Genomic DNA, 19624 nt, shown 5'->3' on the forward strand with positions numbered 1-19624 from the left:
TTCCTTTAAACTGCACTTCCTTTTCCTGGCCTTTCCTTAAGAGATACTAATTAGCAGCGAAAGAGTTGTAGACTTATGGTAAAAAGAAAAGGAGATTGGAGCTGACTATAAACCCTATGGAGAGATTAACCTGCAGCCATATAATGCTGATCACATGGAATTAAAATAAAGCACCTTACAGAATTCCCTGGTCATTGCTCTGCTGACTGGCCACACTTCCTCTAGTACAGCCTCTTCACCATTCCAAAGTAAATGAAAAAGAGCCTTAAGATATTTATGATTGGGAAGGAGGGTTTCACACCAGTCAAGCAGCCAGTCTTGTGATTATACAGGGTGGGGCAAAGGTAGGTTTACAATTGCTCATATAGAAAATAATACAGTAATTCAATATAATAAAAGCCTAATATGCTAAGTGTCCAGCTGTTCCTTCAACCATTAGATCAGTCACTATAACTTGCACTGACCACCAGGGGGCAGATGCTCAGACCAGTAGGTTAGCTTGCTGCTGGGGTCCAGCCTATTGGGACTGGGCAAGACAGACCAGACATGCCCTGGAGTCCTCCCACAGAAAATCCTTGGCCCCAATTGGCCTTGATTGGATCCCTCAGCCTGGCCTGTGCCCTCGCGAAATCCAGGATTCCTCAGGGGATGTCAGAGAGCTGGTTTCTGCCCAATCCCCGCAGGCCAGGCCAAGGGACCCCACCGGTGCAAAAATTCATGCACTGGGCCTCTAGTTACTAAATAATACAAGAATAGTTTCCTCCCGCCTGCCCCTCCCCCAGGCTCGCCAGCCTTGCTTAGCTGGCCAGCCAGCCAGGATCCCCTCCCTGGCCCTGACGGCCAGGCGGGCTGCCCTGAGGAGACAGGGAGGGGAGCGCTGGGCCAGCCCATGGGCAGTGACGATGCCGAACTTCTGGTCGGCCCCCAACTGCACGCGGAAGAGCACTCAGTCGGATCTGGCCTTCTTCAGGTTCCCGAGGGATCCAGCCAGATGCCAGAAGTGGGTGGAAAATTGTAGGAGAGCAGACTTAGAAGATAAAACACCTGATAACTAAATAAACATTATCAATTATGTGTCAAACACTTTGAGACCTCTATGATCTGTAGAACTATACATTTTGCAGAGGCACCGGAAAACTAAAGAATGATTGGGTTATTTATTTCTCAAAATTATTTGAAGCAGATACTTGTGAAGTCATTGGGAGAGTCCTTAGGACAGTTCTTCGAAATAATGCAATACCAACAATATTTGATCTTACCAGTCATTTGAACAATCCACATAGTAGACACAGAAAACGAATAAAAGAATTGAGTGAAGATGAAATCAGGACACTGAAACAGAAAAAAGTAAGTGCTAGTGTTAATGACTCAACTTCTGAATGCCTTTTAAAAAGGCCTTGACCTGTTGATGAAACTTCTGAACAGGAACAAAAACATAAAGAGATCAACAACAGCAATGCTCAGAACTCCAATACAGAAGGGGATGAAGAACAGGATGAAGACATTTTACCTTTAACCCTTGAGGAAAAGGAAAGCAAAGAATACTTAAAATCTTTATTTGAAATTTTGATTCTTATGAGAAAACAAAACATACCTCTAGATGGACATGAAGCTGATGAAATCCCAGAAGGTCTCTTTACTCTTGATAACTTTCAGGCACTGTTGGAGTGCCGGATAAATTCTGTGAAGAGGTTCTGAGAAAGCGCTTTGAGACAACAGCAGTCAACACACTGTTCTGTTCAAAAGCACAGCAGAAACAGATGCTAGAGATCTGTGAGAGCTGCATTCGGGAAGAAACGCTCAGGGAAGTGAGAGACTCTCACTTCTTTTCGATTATCACTGACGACCTAGTGGACATAGCAGGGGAAGAGCACCTGCCTGTGTTGGTTTGTTGACGAAGCTCATAACCTGAGAGAGGAATTTGTGGATTTCCTGCCTTATGAAGCTGATGCCGAAATTTTGGCTATGAGATTTCACACAACGATAACTGAGAAGTGGGGATTAAACATGGAATATTGTCGTGGCCAGGCTTTCATTGTGTCCAGTGGATTTTCTTCCAAAATGAAAGTTGTTGCTTCTAGACTTTTGGAGAAATATCCCCAAGCTGTCTACGCACTCTGCTCTTCCAGTGCCTTAAATATGTGGTTGGCAAAATCGGTACCTGTATGGGAGTGTCTGTTGCGTTAGGAACAATTGAGGAAGTTTGTTCTTTTTTCCATCGATCACCACAACCGCTTTTAGAGCTTGACAGTGTCATTTCTGTCCTCTTTCAGAACAATGAAGAAAGGGGTAAAGAACTGAAGGAAATTTGCCATTCTCAGTGGACAGGAAGGCATGATGCTTTTGAAATTTTAGTAGACCTCCTACAAGCACTTGTTTTATGTTTAAATGGTATAAATAATGATACAAATATTAGATGGAATAACTGTATAGCGGGCCGAGCATTTGTACTCTGTAGTGCAGTAACAGATTTTGATTTCATTGTTACCGTTGTCGTTCTTAAAAATGTTCTATCTTTTACAAGAGCCTTTGGGAAAAATCTCCAGGGTCAGACCTCTGATGTCTTCTTTGCAGCCAGTAGCTTGACTGCGGTGCTGCATTCACTAAATGAAGTGATGGAAAATATTGAAGTTTATCATGAATTTTGGCTTGAGGAAGCCACCAATTTGGCAACCAAACATGATATTCAGATGAAGCTCCCTGGGAAATTCCGCAGAGCTCATCAAGGGAACCTGGAATCTCAACTGACCTCTGAGAGTTACTATAAAGAAGCTCTAAGTGTTCCAACAGTGGAACACATTATTCAGGAACTGAAAGATATATTCTCAGAACAGCACCTCAAAGCTCTTAAATGCTTATCTCTGGTCCCCTCTGTCATGGGACAGCTCAAATTCAATTCATCAGAGGAGCACCATGCTGACATGTACAGAAGTGACTTCCCCAATCCTGATACACTCTCAGCTGAGCTGCATTGTTGGAGAATCAAGTGGAAACACAGAGGAAAAGATATAGAGCTTCCATCCACCATTTATGAAGCCCTCCACTTGCCAGACATCAAGTTTTTTCATAATGTTTATGCATTGTTGAAGGTCCTATGTATTCTTCCTGTGATGAAGGTTGAGAATGAAAGCTATGAAAATGGGCGAAAGCGTCTCAAAGCATACCTGAGGAACACTTTGACAGACCAAAGGTCAAGTAACTTAGCTTTGCTTAACATAAATTTTGATATAAAACATGATTTGGATTTAATGGTGGACACATGTATCAAACTCTATACAACTAAGTCAGAGCTTCCTACAGATAATTCTGGAACTATCAAAAATACCTGAGAGACGTTTAAAATGGGTTTTCTATTATATTTGATATTGAAAAAATCTAAGAAATTTGAAAATATAGAAAAGCTATAAGATATATGTAGGCCACTTAATCACTGAATATCTTGAGTACATTAGCCATTGATAATCTGACCATTTAAATGGCCCGTTTGAACTCTCATGCTTTGAAGAACTAACTGTTCTTCCAGAGGGTAGCATTGAAAGTGCCACGCTGCACTTCTGCATGGTCTCTGCTAATGGCACTTTAGAATTGTTTTAGTTAAGTCATTTTAGACATAGCATTTATTATCACTGTGAGTCCTGTTGTTGGGTATTGAGTTACCAGTTCTTTGAAGAAATAAATTTTGAGAAGGTGTGAGAGGAATATGTTTCATAAAATTTTACAATGAAGCTCATGACTAACCTTTGAATAGCAGGAGTTTTAAGTTTACTATTAAAAATCTTTAATGAACAATTAAATTACCAGATAGTGAAAGAAACATGAGCTTGCCAAACAAGGATTTCAGTGTAGATTTTGTCTTTATTCGATAATCTTAAACAAGTTACTGTTAAACATTGAAGGAAGAACCTGCAATTGTTCCACATCTGGGTGTTGCTGTTTACATTCCTTTGTTGAGCCTATATCTTCATAAGCTTTTTAGCAAGTATAAGTCGAACACTTCTGTTTCATGGTCAAGACAGGATCAGAGGCTATGTATACTGACAAAAGATTGGTCTGTTTTATTCTGTCTTTTTCCATGATTATATCTATTGCCTCATCTTGATTTATAACCAAAACCTAGAGAACCTACAAAAATGTGTTTTGTAGTTTATCTAGGAATAATACAGAAAATATTGCTGTTATTTTTGGTGAAGAAAGTCAATTTTGTACAGTTTATTTCGACGTAAATAAAATGTGAATTTGTTTTTTAAAAAAAAGAACAAACTCTGCATTTCACGTACTCACAACTGTAAACCTACTTTTGCCCCACTCTGTATAATACAAGTGGCCATTAATAGAGTGTTCTTTAAATGTTCTAGGAAGGCCCTTTTGCCAAAACAAGCTATTCTTCCTTATCTCTATGGCTAAATTTCTCTTAACAAAGCCAAAGTTCTTCCTTTCACAAATATAAATAAAATTAAAATATTAACCCCATGAGAGAGCCCGGAAGGCTGATGTCTACCCAGTCTTTCAATGATGAGATCAATAGGAAAAGAAGACCTAGAACTTCAATGAATGCTCTTCAGATTTACCCCTTCAAGCTTATCAGTTTCTCTGAGGAGGACACAGCACAAAGAAGATTCAGGTAGTGAGAAAGGCAACCTAGACAAAAACTAGCAAGGGCACTTTGGATCCCAAAGGGATTGCCAGAGCCAGCTCTGATGTTTTGAAGGTTTTTTGGTTTGTTTGCTTGGTTGGTTGGGTTTTGTTATTTAAGATCATCTGATTCTATTTTTTAAATTTATTTATTTATTTCTAAAGTTTTACATATGTCTCCTTTTTCCCCAATTGACACCCCCCCCCAGCCATTCCCACCCTGGGCAAGCCCCCACTGCCCCAGTGTCTGTGGCCATTGGTTATGCTAATATGCATGCATACAATTCCTTTGGTTGCTCTCTAATCCCCTCCCCTCTGTTGTCATTTGTTCTGTATCTATTCTTGTTCATCAAATTACGTTGATCATTTTATCCCATATATGAGTAAGATCCTGTGATATTTATCTTTTCTGACTGATTTATTTTGCTTAGCATAATGCTCTCCTGGTCCATCCATGCTGTTGCAAATGGTAAAAGTTCCTTCTTTTTTATAGCAGTGTAGTATTCCATTGTGTAGATGTACCACTGTTTTTGTAATATATTTTATTGATTTTTTACAGAGAGGAAGGGAGAGGGATAGAGAGTTAGAAACATCTATGAGAGAGAAACATCAATCAGCTGCCTCCTGAACACCCCCTACTGGGGATGTGCCCACAACCAAGGTTCATGCCCTTGACCAAAATCAAACCTGGGACCCTTCAGTCCGCAGGCCGACGCTCTATCCACTGAGTCAAACCAGTTAGGGCTGTACCACAGTTTTTAATCCACTTATCTGCTGATGGGCACTTAGGCTGTTTCCAAATCTTAGCTATTGTAAATTTTGCTGCTATGAACATAGGGGTGCATATATCCTTTTTGATTGGTGTTTCTAGTTTCTTGGGATATATTCCTAGAAGTAGGATTACTGAGTCAAATGGGAGTTTCATTTTTAAATATTTGAGGAAACTCTATACTATCTTCCACAGTGGCTGCACCAGTCTGCATTCCCACCAGCAGTGCAAGAGTGTTCCTTTTTCTCCACATCTTTGCCAGCACTTGTCATTTATTGATTGGTTGATGATAGCCATTCTGACAGGTGTGAGATGGAATCTCATTGTTGTTTTGATTTGCATCTCTCATATTATTGGTGACTTTGAGCATGTTTTCACATGTCTGTTGGCATTCTGTATCTCCTCTTTCGAAAAGTCCTTATTTAGGTCCTGTGCCCATTTTTTTATTGGATCATGTATCTTCCTTTTGTTAAGTTGTACGAGTTCTCTGTAAATTTTGGAGATTAAGCCCTTATCTGAAATATCATTGGAAAATATGTTCTCCCATGCAGTGGGCTTTCTTATTGTTTTGTTGATGGTTTCTTTTGGTGTGAAGAAGCTTTTTATTTTGATGTAGTCCCATTTGTTTATTTTCTCTTTGGTCTCCATTGCCTAGGAGCTGTGTCTGTAAAGATATTGCTATAACATATGCCTGCTATTTTGCTGTCTATGGAGTCTTGTAGGATTTTTATGGTTTCCCATCTTACATTTAAGTCCTTTAGCCATTTTGAGTTTGTTTTTGTGTATGGTGTAAATTTGTGATCTAGTTTCTTTTTCTTTTTTTTTTTTTTTTGCATGTATTTGACCAAATTTCCCAGCACCATTTATTGAAGAGACTGTCTTGACTCCACTGTATGCTCTTATCTCTTTTGTCAAATAATAATTGAGCATAATGGCTTGGGTTGATTTCTGTGTTCTCTCTTCTGTTCCATTGTTCTATATGTCTGTTCTTGTGCCAGTAGCAGGAACATTTTGAGAATCATGGCTTGGTAATATAGCTTAACATCTGGTATTGTGATACTTCTAACTTCGTTCTTTCTCAGAATTGTTGTGACTGTTTCGAGTCTTTTTTTATTCCAGATGAATTTTTGGAGAGTTTGTTCTAGATCTTTCAAGTATGCTGTTGGTATTTTAATGGGGATTGCATTAAATCTGTAGATTTCTTTGGGTAGTATGGACATTTTAATGATGTTGATTTTACCAATCCTTGAAAATGCTATGTTCTCCCATTTGCTTATGTCTTTCTCTATCTCTTTTTTCAATGTCCTGTAGTTTTCTGAATACAGATCTTTTACCTCCTTAGTTAAGTTTATTCCTAAGTATCTTACTTTTTTTGGTGCATTGGTAAATGGGATTTTTTTGTTTGTTTGTTTGTTTTTCGTTTCTCTTTCTGTGAGTTCATTATTGGTGTATAAAAAAGCCATAGATTTCTGGGTGTTAATTTTTTATCTTGCTACTTTGTTGAATTAAATTATTAAGTTCTTGTAGCTTTTTGATGGAGTCTTTTGGGTTTTCTATGTATAGAATCATGTCATCTGCGATTAAGGACAGTTTTACTTCTTCTTTTCCAATTTGGATGCCTTTTATTTCTTCTTCTTGTCTGATTGCTATGGCTAGAACTTCCAGTACTATATCAAACAGGAGTGGTGAAAGTTGGCATCCCTGTCTTGTTCCTTTTCTTAGCGGAAAAGAGTTTAGTTTTTGCCCATTGAGTATGATGTTGGCTGTAGGTTTGTCATATAAGGCTTTTATTATGTTGAGGTATGATCCCTCTAGTCTCACTTTGCTGAGAGTTTTTATCAAGAAAAGGTGTTGAATTTTATCAAATGCTTTTTCTGCATGTATTGATATGACTATGTCACTTTCGTCTCTCAATTTGTTTATGTGATGTATCACATTTATTGATTTGTGGATATTGTACCATCCTTGCATCCCCCGGAATAAATCCCAGTTGGTCATGCTGTATGATTTTTCTGATGTAATGCTAAATCTGATTTGCTAGAATTTTGTTGAGGATTTTAGCATCAATGTTCATCGAGGATATTGGCCTGTAGTCCTCTTTTTTTGTGTGGTGTCTTTATCTGGTTTTGGAATTAGGGTAATGGTGGCTTCATAGAATGATCTTGGAAGTGTGCCTTCCTCTTGAATTTTTTGCAGTAGTCTGAGGAGGATAGGTTTTAGTTCTTCTTTGAATGCTTGGTAGAACTCACCTGTAAAGCCATCTGGACCAGGGCTTTTGTTTGCTGGGAAGATTTTTGAACACTGCTAGACCTATTCAGGCTTTTTTATTCTTCCTTATTGAGTTTTGGGAGCTTGTATTTTTCTAAGAATATGTCCATTTCATCTAGGTTGTCCATTATGTTGGAATAGAGTTGTTCATAGTATTTTTTCATAACCCTTTGTATTTCTGTGGGATCTGTTTTTACTTCACCTCTTTCATTTCTGATTTTGCTCATTTGGGTCCTCTCTTTTTGCTTCTTGGTGAGCCTGCCTAGAGGTTCATCAATCTTGTTTATCCTTTCAAAGGACCAGCTCTTGGTTTTGTTGATCTTTTCTACTGGTTTTTTGTTTGTTTGCTTGTTTGTTTGGGTCTCTATGTCATTTAATTCCACTCTGATCTTTATTATTTCCTTCCTTCTGCTTACTTTGGGCTTTTCTTGTTGCTCTCTTTCTAACTCTTTGAGTTTCAGGATTAGATACATTATTACCATTTTTTTCTTGTTTTTTTTTGAAGTAAGCCAGTAGAGCTATGAACTTCCCTCTCAAGAATGCTATCACTGTGCCCCATAGATTTTGGATTATTGTGTTTTCATTGTCATTTGTTGCCATGATGTTTTTTATTTCTTCTTTTATCTCTTTGGTAGCACAATCATTGTTTAATAGCATGCTATTTAGCCTCCAGGTGTTTTCATTGTTTTTTCATTGTTTTTATTTTGGTTTATTTCTAATTTTATGCCATTGTGATCTGAGATGATGCTTGATATGATTTCTATCTTCTTGAATTTGAAGAGACTTTGCCTGTGCCCCAATATGTGGTCTACCTTTGAAAATGTCCCATGTGCACTTGAGAAGAACATATATCCCATGGCTTTGGGGTGAAATGTTTTGAAGATGTCAATTAATTCCATCTGATCTAGTGAGTCATTTAGGATTGATGTTTCTTTGCTGATTTTTTGTTTAGCGGATTTGTCCACTGGTGTTAATGCAGTATTAATGTCCCCTACTATGACTGTATTGCTGTCAATCTCTTGCTTGATATCCTCCAGAAGTTTTTTATGTATTTTGGTGCTCCTGTTTTGGGTGCATATATATTTACCAGAGTTATATCTTCTTATTGGATTGCTCCCTTTAGTATTATGAAGTGGCCTTCCTTATCGCTTGTTATGGCCTTCATTTTGAGGTATAATTTGTCAGATATAAGTATTGCTACCCCAGCTTTTTTTTCATTTCCATTTGCCTAAAAAAACTTTTTCAATCCCTTCACTATCAGTCTGTGGGAGTCCTTTGTTCTGAGGTGGGTCTCTTGTGAACAGCAGGTATATGGGTCATGTTTTCTTATTCACTCAGCTACCTATGTCTTTTGATTGGGACATTTAATCCATTTACATTTAAAGTTATTATTCATAGGTACTTTTTTGTCACCATTTTTATTCTTAAGCCTGTGTTCCTTCTTCCCTTCCTATTTCTTCTTTTTACAAAACACCCTTTAGCATTTCTTGCATTGATGGTTTGGTGCTAATAAACTCCTTTGGTCCTTTTTTGTCTGTGAAGCTCCTGATTTCACCCTCAACTTTGATTGATAGCCTTGCTGAGTACAGTATTCTTGGATTCAGACCCTTGCTTTGCATGACTTTGTATATTTCATTCCATTCCCTTCTGACCATATGTGTTTCTGTTGAGAAATCAGTTGATAGTCTGATGGGAGATCCCTTATAGGTAACTTTCTGTCTCTCTCTGGCAATTTTTAAGATTGTTACCTTGTCATTGGTGTTTGCCAATTTAATTGTAATGTGACTTGGTGTTGGTCTTTTGGGGTTCATCTGTTTTGGGATTCTGTGAGTTTTTTCTTCTTCCCAATATCAGGGAAGATTTCTGTCATTATTTCTTCAAATAGGTTTTCTATTCCTTGCTCAGTTTCCTCTCCTTCTGGTACTCCTATTATGCGGATGTGGTTTTGTTTCATGTTGTCCCGAAGTTCCCTTGGGCTCTCCAACTGTTTTTTAAGGGTTTTTTTTTTTTTTTCCAGTTGCTGCTCTGCTTGGGTGTTTTTTCCTACCTTGTGTTCTAGCTCACTGATGCAGCCCTCTGCTTCTTCCAGTCTACTGTTTATGCTTTCTATTGTGTTCTTTATTGCAGCGATGTCATTTTTCATTTCTTCTTGGTTTTTCTTCATTTCCTCTTGGTTCTTACACATATTGTTGAATTTGTCTTCCATGCTTTTCAGCATCCTTATGACCATTACTCTGAGTTCTTTCTCTGACATATTGCTTGCCTCCATTTTGTTTACTTCCTTTTCCAGTGATTCCTCCTTTTCTTTTATATGGGACTGTTACTTTGTTTCCCCATGATCGCTCCTCTCAGGGTGTCTGGTTATGTAGCTCTCTCTCTCCTGCATTGACTTAAAGGCACAAAATACAACACAATAAGACACAATGCACAGGACACCAAACACAGATGTATTCACGATATCAATAACCCCAAATAAGGTGACCACCAGAGAAAAGAGAATTAGGGGAGTGAAAAGAGTGCAAAAACGATATTGAGAAAAGGAAAAAATCTAAGAGAGAAAAGAAAGAAGCAGGAAAAAAGGGGGAAATATATGTATATGGGGAGAAAACTCCAAAAAAACAACAATTAATCAAAAAAATGCAAACAACAAACACCTAAACAACAAACAACCAGCTGAATCTGTGGAGGCAGAGCTCTCTCTAGGCCCATGGTCGGCAAACTGTGGCTCACGAGCCACATGCAACTCTTTGGCCCCTTGAGTGTGGCTCTTCCTAAGCCTTAGGAGTACCCTAATTAAGTTAATAACAATGTACCTACCTATATAGTTTAAGTTCAAAAAATTTGGCTTTCAAAAGAAATTTCAATCGTTGTACTGTTGATATTTGGCTCTGTTGACTAATGAGTTTGCCGACCACTGCTCTAGGCGATCTCTGACTTTTCTGCCCATGGATTGCCTCACCAGCTGTGTTAAATTCACCAATTCTGGGTGGATGTTGTTAGATTCAGCTGTTCCTTTTATCTGGTCTGTGAGAAGGCGCAGAACCCACCCACATATTCAGCACTCCACTTTGTCTCCCCTAGACAAACTTTTTAGGTGCCCGCAGCTGGGGAGACTGGAGTCTTGGTGTTCATGGGTTTGCAGCTGAGGCAGCTCGACCCTGGGTTTTGTGGTTGTAGGGTCCCTGGAGGTATCAGAGGTCTCTCTGGTTGAAGGTAAGGCTGGGCTTCTGGTCACAGGCACTCTCCCCTTCAAGATGACACAGTCTCTGCGGCAGAGCTGGCCACTGTAGAAGAGATTTCAGCAGTAGTAGAGGCTGCCCGGCCAGGGGAGCCTGGTCCACAGTACCCAACAGTCTTGTGGAATATAGCTGTCCCTCACTCAGAAATATAGACACACCTCGCATGTCCACACACTCTCCTTTCACTCTCTCACTCACACACTATCTTGCAGCCTGCCATTCTATCAGCCGCCATCTTCTGATGTTTTAGAGTTTTATGAAAATATTGCTGAGAGTAGATTCATTTTTGCTTCTACTTGGGTTTCAGTGGACAGTTTAACTCGTCTCTATTCAATTCTGGTAATTTCTCAACTGTGAAAATTATGCCTCCTTATTAGTTCTATTTTCTCTTCCTGGAACTCTTGACAGATAAATGTGAATACTTTTCACTCTATCCTTCATATTTCTTTAATATGTTCTCTAACTCTCAATCCTGCATTCTGGGTGACCTTTTCATTTAGAGACCTTGTTGAATAAAATATTTCATTCAATTCAGTAATTCTCCCTTCAGTGATTTCCAGTCTATTGCTGTATGTATCTACTGCAATTTTATATTCAATAATATTTTGTATAAATTAACTTTATTGAGGTATAATGTACATGCAATAAAATCACCTATTAAATATGTTACTTGATGAAAAATGTATATATTCATGTAATAATCAATCCAATTAAGATATAGAATATTTCCATCACACTAGAATGTTTGTGCTCCTTTGTAGTCCAGCTTCTTTGAGTCTAAAGCAACAGCTAATGCTATTTATATATCAAAGATTAATTTTGGTTGACATTGAATATGACACATATGGAAGCATACAATATATATTCTTTTGTGTCTGGTTTTTTTACGTTCAGCTACTGGTTTTGAAATTCACCCATTTGTTGACAGTATCTGAAGTTTATTTCTTTTTATTGCTGAGTAATATTCCATTTATAAATATGCCACAGTTTTTTATCTATTTACTAGTTTATGGACCTTTAGTTTGTTTCCAACTTTTAGCTATTATGAAGTCTTTGTGGGGACATATATTTTTATTTTTATTGGGTAAGTACTTTCAAGTGGAATTGCTGAGTCCTATAGGATAGATGTATATTTAACTTCATAATAAACTGCCACACTATTTTATAAAGTGACTATACCATTTTAATACCCACCAGTAATGGAAGAGTCCCAGTTGCTCTTTAGCCTTACCTAAACTTTTATCACTCTTCCTTCAAGGTTAATCATAGCTCATTTAAATAACTTCTAACAAGTTTCAGGAAGTTACTATGTGCCAGGCAGGCATTGAGATTGATACTGTACTTTTATTTCTTCCAGTCATCACAGCTACCCTTTGAGGTAGATCCAAATACTACATATATTTTCTACAGATAAAGAATTTAAGCATCAGAGAGATTAAGTGACTCTAAATCATACAAGTAATAAATGATAGAGCCAGATTTTAACTTAGGCATGTCTAGTGCATAGTGTTTGCTTATAACTACTATGCTATATTGCCTTATTTAGTGAATACTCATGGTAAAACTTTAATTCACTTAGAGAATGCTAGATATTAGAATGATCAGTTTTAGAGTATCCTGATTTGCCCAGGACTGTTCCAGTTTTAACACTAAAAGTCCTACTTTCACTTGACAACAATTTGTTAGTCACAACCTATATGGTTATCACTTCCAAGAAATGACTGATGACAATAATTTCTAATTCATTTGAAGCATGGTGATACTTGTCACCAATTCAACTACTTTTCAGCAAAACCATACATTGTGATTAAAAGGCGAGTCAGGATTGGTTATATGTTTGAAAAAATCTATTTGCCATTATAAATAAAAGACACAGGCTCAGTCTTCTCCATCACCCTGCTATTCCTGAAGATCACCACAAAATAGGCTGTTGCTATGTTCCCTTGAGAACTGAATAACTGAAACCCACTGACTAGATTTGAGTTAGTCAAATGGCCCCTCCACTTGTGGAGTTATAACAAGAAGAACTGGCAGTCTCCTGGTCTATTTGATCAGTGTAGACAATCAACCTAGACCTAGATAGACTGGTGCATCCAAATGGATTTTTAAAGTCCAAAGCTATTCAACTTGCTTGTTTCCATGTTAGACATTCACAATCTCAGCAGGCTAATTGCTAATTTTTCCTTGGTGTTGAGTATACCCAAGCCTAATGGTCTTTCCCATAACTCTGTCAGACCCTTAACCCTTAAAATCTCAAAGAGATTATTTGGGTTTGGAGAATAAAAGCAAAAGTAACACTTGAACAGTTCAAAGAGTACTCAACCAAATTGGCAGAAGCTATCTACCTGACAGGGGGTTTTGTGTAAATTAGATGAGCCATACTTCTCTCCTATTAGACAATAAATTGTTCCCAGTAGCCAGGCTGTATTTCTTGGCTTTCCAATATCTCTAACTTAGTACTAAAAAGCACTAGGGAAAATTAAAGCCAGCATTTCTTAAGCCTGCTAAAGATGAGTAATCTTATATAAAGATGCTATATGATCTTTAAAAAACAAAACACTTTTTCTGAAAAGTCTCAAAGCTACTTGCAGTTTTGCCTGTAGTTCCTCCTAACTTAAAAGCTTGAATTGCAAGCTTGATCATAAATCTTTTATTGATACCCAACTGTTAAGTATTTTATTTGGCTCTCTTGGTTTCTGTTAATTCACTCAGTTGGTTTGAGTTTCAGTGATCTCAAAAATACAGCATAATTGAACTTACACAAGTCTTTGTCTTCTGTTCCATTAGTCTGTCTGGAAAATCAGGTCTGTTTTAAAAATAAAGGTCAAAAAGTTTTTCTATTGTACTATCATGAAACCAGAATGTAGTGGTATTTTTTAAAAGCTAAAAATAATTGAACTTATTTCAAATTGACCAGATATCCAAAGAAGCAAAGGTGGACTTCTTTTTTTTTTTTTTTTTGTGGAGGCCTCCATATATTAATACTTTTTATTTTTTTTATTATTATTTATTTATTTATTTTTTATTGCTTAAAGTATTACAAAGGGTATTACATATGTGTCCATTTTATCCCCCCGCCCTAGACAGTCCCCTAGCCTCCCCTATCCCCCAATGTCTTATGTCCACTGGTTATGCTTATATGCATGCATACAAGTCCTTTAGTTGATCTCTTACCCCCCTACCTCCTGCCCCCCAACCCTCCCCGGCCTTCCTGCTGCAGTTTGACAATCTGTTTGAGGCAGCTCTGCCTCTGTATCTATTATTGTTCAAAAGTTTATAATAGTCTCTATTATCCATGAATGAGTGAGATCATGTGGTATTTTTCCTTCATTGACTGGCTTATTTCACTTAGCATAATGCTCTCCAGTTCCATCCATGACGTTGCAAATGGCAAGAGTTCCTTCCTTTTTAGAGCAGCATAGTATTCCATCGTGTAGATGTACCACAGTTTTCTAATCCATTCATCTACTGATGGGCACTTAGGCTGTTTCCAGATCTTAGCTATGGTGAATTGTGCTGCTATGAACATAGGGGTGCATATATCCTTTCTGATTGGTGTTTCTGGTTTCTTGGGATATATTCCTAGAAGTGGGATCACAGGGTCAAATGGGAGTTCCATTTTCAGTTTTTTAAGGAAACTCCATACTCTCTTCCATAGTGGCTGCACCAGTCTGCATTCCCACCAGCAGTGCACAAGTGTTCCTTTTTCTCCACATCCTCTCCAGCACTTGTCGTTTGTTGATTTGTTGATGATAGCCAGTCTGACAGGTGTGAGATGGTACCTCATTGTTGTTTTGATTTGCATCTCTCGGATGATTAGTGACTTTGAGCATGTTTTCATATGTCTCTTGGCTTTCTGAATGTCCTCTTTTGAAAGGTGTCTATTTAGGTCCTTTGCCCATTTTTTGATTGGATTGTTTATCTTCCTTTTGTTAAGTTGTATGAATTCCCTATAAATTTTGGAGATTAGGCCCTTATCAGATATGACATTGGCAAATATGTTTTCCCACACAGTGGGTTTTCTCGTTGTTTTGTTGATGGTTTCTTTTGCTGTGCAGAAGCTTTTTATTTTGATGTAGTCCCATTTGTTCATTTTCTCTTTCGTTTCAAGTGCCCTAGGAGCTGTATCAGTGAAGAAATTGCTTCGGCATATGTCTGAGATTTTGTTGCCTTTGGATTCTTCTAGAATTTTTATGGTTTCCTGTCGTACATTTAAGTCCTTTATCCATTTTGAGTTTATTTTTGTGTATGGTGTAAGTTGGTGGTCTAGTTTCATTTTATTGCATATATCTGTCCAATTTTCCCAACACCATTTATTGAAGAGACTATCTTGGCTCCATTGTATGTTCTTGCCTCCTTTGTCAAATATTAATTGAGCATATTGTTTTGGGCCGATTTCTGGGCTCTCTATTCTATTCCATTGATCTATATGCCTATTCTTGTGCCAGTACCAGGCAGTTTTGAGAACAGTGGCTTTGTAATACAACTTGATATCCGGTATTGAGATCCCACCTACTTTGGTCTTTTTCAGGATTGCTGCAGCTATTAGGGGTCTTTTTTTATTCCAGATGAATTTTTGGAGAGTTCGTTCTAGATCTCTGAAGTATGCCGTTGGTATTTTAATGGGAAGTGCGTTGAATTTATAGATTGCTTTGGGTAGTATGGACATTTTAATGATGTTGATTCTACCAATCCATGAACACGGTATGTTCTTCCATCTGTTTATGTCTTCCTCTATATCTTTTTTCAACGTCCTGTAGTTTTCTGAGTAGAGGTCTTTTACCTCTTTAGTTAAGTTTATTCCTAGGTAGCTTAATTTTTTTGGTGCGATGGTAAACGGGATTGTTTTTATAATCTCTCTTTCTGAAAGTTCACTATTGGTGTATAGAAATGCCTCGGATTTCTTGGGGTTAATTTTGTATCCTGCTACATTGCCAAATTCATGTATTAAGTCCAGTAGCTTTTTGATGGAGTCTCTAGGGTTTTGTATGTATAATATCATGTCGTCTGCAAATAAGGACAGTTTTACTTCCTCTTTTCCAATTTGGATGCCTTTTATTTCTTCTTCTTGCCGAATTGCAATGGCTAACAATTCCAGTACTATGTTGAACAGGAGTGGTGAGAGGGGGCATCCCTGTCTTGTTCCTGTTCTTAGGGGAAATGGTGTTAGTTTTTGTCCATTGAGTATGATGTTGGCTGTGGGCCTGTCATATATGGCTTTTATTATGTTGAGGTATGATCCTTCTACTCCCACCTTGCTGAGAGCTTTTATCAAAAATGGGTGTTGAATTTTGTCAAACGCTTTTTCTGCATCAATTGATATGACCATGTGGTTTTTTTCTTTCAATTTGTTTATGTGATGTATCACGTTTATTGATTTGCGGATATTGTACCATCCTTGCATCCCTGGGATAAATCCTACTTGGTCATGGTGTATGATCTTTCTGATGTACTGCTGGATCCGATTTGCTAAGATTTTGTTGAGGATTTTGGCATCTATGTTCATGAGGGATATTGGCCTGTAATTCTCTTTCATTGTGTTGTCTTTACCTGGTTTTGGTATTAGGGTGATGCTGGCTTCATAGAATGAGCTTGGAAGTGTTCCTTCCTCTTGAATTTTTTGTAGTAGTCTGAGGAGGATAGGTTTTAGTTCTTCCTTGAATGTTTGGTAAAACTCCCCTGTGAAGCAGTCTGGTCCTGGGCTTTTGTTTGATGGAAGCTTTTTGATGACTGCTTCAATTTCTTCCATAGTTATTGGCCTGTTGAGATTATTAGATTCTTCCTGATTGAGTTTTGGAATGTTGTATTTTTCTAGGAATTTGTCCATTTCCTCCAGGTTGTCTAGTTTGTTGGAGTAGAGCTGTTCAAAGTATTTTTTAACAATCATTTGTATTTCTGTGGGGTCTGTTGTTATTTCGCCTCTATCGTTTCTGATTTTGTTTATTTGGGTCCTCTCTCTTTGCTTCTTGGTGAGTCTGGCTAGAGGTTTGTCAATCTTGTTTATCCTTTCAAAGAACCAGCTCTTGGTTTCATTGATTTTCTGTATTGTTTTTTTGGTCTCTATGTCATTTATTTCTGCTCTAATCTTTATTATCTCCTTCCTTCTGCTCACTCTGGGGTTTTCTTGTTGCTCTCTTTCTAATTCTTTGAGTTGTAGAGTTAGATGATTTACTACCATTTTTTCTTGTTTTTTGAGATAGGCCTGTAGAGCTATAAACTTCCCTCTCAGGACTGCTTTCAGTGTGTCCCATAGGTTTTGGATTGTTGTGTTTTCATTGTCATTAGTTTCCAGGATGTTTCGAATTTCTTCTTTGATTTCATTGGTAACCCAATCAATATTTAATAGCATGCTATTCAGCTTCCAGGTGTTTGAGTATTTTGGGTTGTTTTTATTGTAGTTTATTTCTAATATTATGCCATCATGGTCTGCGAAGACGCTTTTTATGATTTCAATTTTCTTGAATTTGGGGATACTTTGCTTGTGACCCAATATATGGTCTATTTTTGAATATGTCCCATGAGCACTTGAGAAGAACGTATATCCCCTGGCTTTGGGGTGAAGTGTTCTGAAGATGTCTATTAAGTCCATCTGATCTAGTGAGTCATTTAGGATTGCTGTATCTTTGCTGATTGTTTGTCTATAGGACTTATCCAGTGCTGTTAGTGGTGTATTAAAGTCCCCTACTATGATTGTATTGTTGTCGATCTCTCCTTTGATATCTTCCAGGAGTTTTTTTATGAATTTGGGTGCTCCTGCATTGGGTGCATATATGTTTACAAGGGTTATATCTTCTTGTTGTATTGATCCCTTTAGTATTATGAAGTGGCCTTCCTTGTCTCTTGTTATGGCCTTCACTTTGAGGTCTATTTTGTCCGATATAAGTATTGCTACCCCAGCTTTCTTTTCCTTTCCATTTGCCTGAAAGATATTTTTCCATCCTTTCACTTTCAGTCTGTGTGAGTCCCTTCTAATGAGGTGGGTTTCTTGTAGACAGCAGATGTATGGGTCATGTTTTTTTATCCATTCAGCCACTCGATATCTTTTGTTTGGAGCATTTAGTCCGTTTACGTTTAAAGTTATTATTGAAAGGTACTTGTTTGTAGCCATTTCTGTTTTTGTGTGGCTGTTTTCTTTCTGAGCTTTTTATTTCTTATTTTTATACCAGTCCCTTTAGCATTCCTTGCATTGCTGGCTTGGTGGTGATAAACTCCCTTAGCCTTTTTTTGTCTGTGAAGCTTCTTATTTCCCCTTCAAGTTTGAATGATAGCCTTGCTGGATAGAGTATTCTTGGATTCAGTCCTTTGCTTTGCATCACTTTGTAAATTTCCGTCCATTCTTTTCTGGCCTGATGTGTTTCTGTTGAGAAATCATTTGACAATCTAATGGGAGATCCCTTGTATGTAACTTTCCGCCTCTCTCTTGCAGCCTGTAAGATTCTCTCTTTGTCCTGAACATTTGCCATGGTAATTATGATGTGTCTTGGTGTGGGTCTTTTCGGGTTCACCTTGTTTGGGACTCTCTGGGCTTGTGTGACTTTTTTCTTCCCCACCTCAGGGAAGTTTTCTGATATTATTTCTTCTAATAGGTTTTCTAATCCTTGTTCATCCTTCTGTTGTTCTGGTACCCCTATTATTCGTATGTTGTTTCGTTTCATGTTGTCCCAAAGCTCCCTTAGGCTCTCCTCCTGTCTTTTCATTTTTTTCTCCAATTGCAGTACAATTTGGGTGTGTTTTGCTTCCTTGTCTTCTAATTCACTAATTCGGTCCTCCGCTTCACCCAGTCTACTGTTGATACTTTCAATGGAGTTTTTCATTGCAGCTATATCACTCTTCATTTCTTCTTGGGTCTTACTTAAGTTGTTGATTTTTTCATCTGTTTCTTCTAGCTTCTTCCATATGTTATCGATTTTTTCATCTGTTTCGTCTTGCTTCTTGCAGAGGTTGTCAATTTTTTCCTCCATCCGGTTTATGCACTCTAGGACCCTTATTCTGAATTCTTTTTCTGTCATGTTGCATGCCTCTGTATTACTTAGCTGCTTTTCTGGAGAGTCTTCCTTCTCTTTCCTTTGGGGGTTTCTTTGTCTACCCATGTTTGATCTCACTGACATATCTAGACGTTGAGTCATTCAGTGGCTGCTCCCTTGGTGGCAGTGACTCCTTGGTCTGTGGTTGCTCTTCGGGCGGTTGCGGTAGCAGCTGCTCTTCAGTTGGCAGCAGCTCCTCTGGTGGGTGCTGTTCACAGCTGTGGTGGCTCTTCTGGCTGGTGGTGCGAGGTTTCATGTACAGCTGCTGTTCCTCAGCAGAGGGTGTGGTGCTCAGGAGGTTGCTGTTGCTTGGATCTGCTGCATTGATTTAAAGGCACAAAATACAACACAACAAGGCACCACGCACCAGGCACTATACACAAATATATTCACGATATTAATAACCCCAAATAAAGGTGACCACCTGAATTAAGAGAGTTAGGGGATAAGGAAGAAGGAAGAGAAAAAGATAAAATAGAAAAAAGAAAAGAAAAGTAGGGACCAAAAAAAGGAGTGCAAAAATGAAATTGGGAAAAAGGAGGGGGGAAAATAAAAGCGAGAAAAGAAAAGAAAAGAAAAGAAAAAAAAAGAGCGAAAAGAGAGAATGAAGTGGAAGAGGGGAAGAGACTTTTTTATATGAGGAGAATACTCCTATAGAACAGCCATTAATCCCAACAAATTCCAGCAACAGC

The 19624-nt window shown here is 38.1% G+C and overlaps 1 pseudogene; it reads left to right on the top strand.

The window, feature by feature from the left end:
* Positions 1-902: 902 nt before the first annotated feature.
* LOC118654187 lies at positions 903-3329 on the top strand (annotated as a pseudogene).
* Positions 3330-19624: the final 16295 nt, after the last annotated feature.

Source organism: Myotis myotis, unplaced genomic scaffold (assembly GCF_014108235.1).
Source record: "Myotis myotis isolate mMyoMyo1 unplaced genomic scaffold, mMyoMyo1.p scaffold_m19_p_4, whole genome shotgun sequence".
NCBI classification, from domain to species: domain Eukaryota; kingdom Metazoa; phylum Chordata; class Mammalia; order Chiroptera; family Vespertilionidae; genus Myotis; species Myotis myotis.